The sequence below is a fragment of the Ceratina calcarata genome, unplaced genomic scaffold, assembly GCF_001652005.2.
Source record: "Ceratina calcarata isolate Rehan_Ccalc_2016 unplaced genomic scaffold, ASM165200v1 scaffold569.2, whole genome shotgun sequence".
NCBI lineage: Eukaryota > Metazoa > Arthropoda > Insecta > Hymenoptera > Apidae > Ceratina > Ceratina calcarata.
Window position 1 is genome coordinate 1166629 of NW_017176894.1, and position 4405 is coordinate 1171033.

General features: G+C 40.1%; 1 protein-coding gene across 3 annotated transcripts in view; it reads left to right on the forward strand.

Moving 5' to 3' along the window:
• Window positions 1-4405, forward strand: part of LOC108629468 (protein couch potato) — an 84725-nt gene that overhangs the window by 49227 nt on the left and 31093 nt on the right. The gene's annotated exons all lie outside the window — the stretch shown is intronic.

Consider the following 4405-nt stretch of genomic DNA (forward strand, 5'->3'; position numbering starts at 1 on the left):
GTCTGATTTCTTTTTAATTAGAGGTAATGTGTTTTCCTAAGGTACATAAACTTTTGGGATTGACTGTAGAGCCAATACATCCGTAAGATTGTATGAACCTTTACGTACGAACAATTGAAATTTTAACAGTTACTAGATATTATATTAATAAAACACTACAAAATTTTAGAAATTTTACGAGCTTATTCATAAAGTTATTACATCTTGAATTCCTATGTCGTACGACAGAATTTTGATTTTATTTATGAAAAAATATGAATACAACAATGACAGAATATTGTAATTTTGTATAATTCTTAATACCTGATTTAAGAATATTTTAAAGTTGAAATAATGTGAATTTCGAGGATATTAGATGTTCTTAAACTTCTGGCAGAGATCTTGTGGCTTATACAACCTTAATCAGAAGTGTTAGAACCGTATTCTTGGTAATTTAATAATAACGATATTGTGGATTTGGATCGACCCTTTGCACTCGTACGAGTTCTATAATGAATCTGTATTGTCATCTTCGGCATAGTATACGATTGCAAAGGATTAAGAATACGTTTATAGAATATTCGCAGACAGCAAAATGCGTGTATTACATGGAATGTTCGTAATAAACGATGTATTATATTAGAAACGATTAAAATCGAAGATTTCAAGATTGGAGATGAATTTCCTATCGCCGAAGTGGATACGGTCTGTCTGACCACGTCAGCAGTCATTAGAATCAATTGGTTTTCCTAACAACGAATCCAAAGCGATGATCGCGTTTAATATTGGAAACGAATTTCATTTCATAAATTAAATTACACCGTCCCGGGTTCTTTGTCGCGGAAAAAACGCGAATTCAACTCGAATCTTGCTCTGAGAGAGAAAAGTCGCTTTACCTCCCGAGAACAAAGTCGTCGAAAGTACTTGCAAATGGCATGAATTATTTTTTTTTTCCTGTACCCTCCAGTCCGCTTCTTACTTCCGAGCGAATAAATTGCGTTCGTCGCATTGTTGTTACGCAAATTGCTGTAACTCGCTCATTCGAGCCTCGTTCCGCTCGCCCGTTCTCGAGTTTATTGTCTCCGGCTCGGACGATTTTCGAGACGCCAATGGGAATAGTACAAATTATAAATTCTGCAAGGTGCGAGATACCGTGCGAATTAAACAGAGGATGTAAATAAAATCGGGAGGAATCTCGAAATGTATCGTCGACGATATGCAAGTAGCCATGGGAGTAAAAAATCGTCAATTGAATTTCTGGAATAGAAATCACGAAGCGTATATTCGATCGTAATTAAGCAGGTGTGAAAATTAAGATTGAATTCAGATTTCAGTGAGAATTAAATATCAGGTAGACACTATAAACATGATAAGAAACGATTTCTAAGTAACACTAAAAAGAATCGTAAACTATATTTCGAATAAAAGGCTGACTCGATGAGCGAGACGAGGAGGAAGTTGGGGTAGGACTGTTCGTTTGTAAAAAGAATGGAAAGTCGGACGGTAAAGGAAAGCGTAAAATTGGCCAATTTCACTTGGAACCATGACTCGCGACGAGATCGTTCAGCTCCTAAGGAATCCACATAGTTAATCCGAGGATTATTGGAATCGAAAACGGTGAAACTACTAATTTTGTCTTTAGATTCGAATTCGCTGACCGTCGCGACGCGACGATCGAGGCCAATTAGCTTGAGCAAATGGTATCGATTAGTCGCGGCTAACGGTGCCACCGCGAGGGAACAATCGCGTAAAACGAACCGGTTTGTCAATATTTCCCAGCAACACCTTCCGACAGGAATATTTCCGTCTTTTTAAATTTATCATTCGCGTGAGGATCGTTCGGGCGATCTGAGAAGGATTCGTCGTTTGGTCGATATATAATATAATTTGCTGCGTATTCATTTTAAACGCAGTCATCTAATGAATAACGTACAAACCGTCCGATAAAGTTTACGACTAAAGGCGTCGTTAAATTGTAGAAAAAGTATACTCATAAACGTCTCGTAAATCTGGAAAAAACTTTGCCGGTACTTAAACTCCGCCGCAATCTTTATCTCGGTGCTTCTAAAATGATACACAGTGAAATCGACGAGACAGGCGTCTCGATCGTTGTTTCGATTCTCGTAATTCGAATAGAATCGGTCGGATTTTTACGTTGTACGTGCGTCTCGAATTTCCGACCCCCCGGATTTCCACGAGTGGAAACGAGGTCGAACGGCCATTCCAGTCTCCTCCTCTTCGATCAAATTCATCCCTCGAAGAGAGCGAAAGAGAGAGAGAGAGAGAGAGGGTGACGTCATCGTGCCCCGGCATCCTTCGATGCGAAAATGCATTCCTTTTCTCGGGTCAACGCGATCCATCCCCCATGCTTATCGCGCGTTATTTTAGACCCGGTAAAGGCCAGAGCGTACAAAGTGCAACTTTCCAAGTGCCGAACTATGCACACTACGAACAAGACCGCGGTGCGTACGAGCAGATAAGTTTAACTCGATTAACGACCCTCGAGGAAATAACCAACGCGACGATATTACGACATTCTTCTCAATTTCAATCCTGTTTGCGCGTGAAGAGATAGTGAGTCGCGCTTGAACGATACAGAAGCCTATAAAGCATTTTATTGGAGTTTCCCCGCGCCAGTTGCACGCGTTATTTGTATCAGAAACGTTACGTTCGCCGTGGAATAGAAGCCGCAGTAGCATTCGGAAAAGTCGAGCGGGAGAAACGCGAAAATTGATTGTTCCCCTCGAGACGTACGGGGTACGGCACGCGAAACTATTAGCTGTTAACCTACATGCGACCACGATGGACGGCATTGATAAAAATGGTCTCAACGAAACAGTATGTTACCGTTCGGAAATTCCGTGTCTCGATAAGGGCTCGCGTCACGAAACGGGAATCATGCCACGGCAATCACTATATGGAACGTATTAATAAATCAATTCAATCTTACTTGCACTACTTACAGGATTATTCAAATGTGTGACGCAAATGATATTTCACTTAATTTTCCAGTAGATCGATGCGTTTATTAATTTTGTCAAACATGAAATCATTTTTAAAATGCAGTCAAGTAGTGTTCCGATAAAATTATACTTTGTGCAATCTGTACATTTCATAGAATTCTATTTCAGTCCTAATGATGATTAGTAGAATAAAAAATTCCATAACAAGAATTGTTACTACGATTCCTCTGAATTATACCTGAAGAATTCCAAGAGCTGGCAAATTGATATAATAAAACAATTGCCGAGAAGAAATTATTGCCACGATTATCACGAGTTATTCTACGCGCGGTATTTCCTTACTAAAAGCAACATTTTTTCCTGGTTGCATCGAGCAAACATTAGCCGGTTATCTGATTCTGGGTAAACGTAATTTTGCAACAGAGTCCCCGCGAATATCACTCGATTGCGTGCTTATCAAAATTTTTGATTCCGCGGCGACGATAAGAATTTGTAGAAAAACAGCGGGTATGCATTTTGTATCTCGTGCCGGGGATCGTTACCAGACGGGGCTAATGTTATTACAAAAATAAACTGAAACACGGAACATCGTTCAGGGATATCCCGTTCGAACACGCTGTTAAATGGATTATTCGCTTCCAATCCGACTTACGTTGTTTTAACCCGTTGCCACGCGAGATACCAAAGTCGCTTTCCTTACAATAAAAACAGTTCGAATCGAATATCTCCATACAAATTGTATTTCCTCCGTTCCGTCGACAAACTAAAAGAGAAGTTTAAAATGCTCGTTGAAAAAATTTAGACACGAACGCATTGCTAATATTTATTAGAAAAAACAAGATCGGTCGAAGCGTGAAAACGTTTGGCCGATGTCCAAAGGAAATATGAGACGTGCGAGTTAATTTTTCCTTAGCCATGTAAATGAGATTAGCTCGAAAATCGATTTTGCTTTGATAAACAACTCGGAACTGGGTCAGCCGGTTCCTTAACGAATGGGGGGAATCGCTTTGCGGTGAACGTTTACGAATCCGTGCGGCAAACACGTGGAAATGGCAGCAGAGGAAAATCGCGAACCGTGCGTTCGAATAAAAAGAGAGAAAGGAGGCGTTGAACGGGACGATTCGGTTGCCGGCGAATTACAGGCTTCTCGAATCCCCTCTTAGGAAATCGAAGGGTGGACTTGCGAGCATCATCGAACCCGAAAGCCTATTCGATCTATTTTAAGCCTCGCAAGCTGATTCGATGCCCGCAATACGAAACTGGCCTCTCTCTCTCTCCATAAATATTCCCTCTTTTATTGTCCATCACCTACGGCTTTTGATTTCGTTCAACTCAATCTCAATTACATTTATTATATGGCATAACAGTAAATGTACGATAAAAATAATATAGTGAACATTATAAACGTAGAGATTGTGAAATGTCCAGAAAGAGGTCCATATAAAATATCTGGCTTTCCTTCA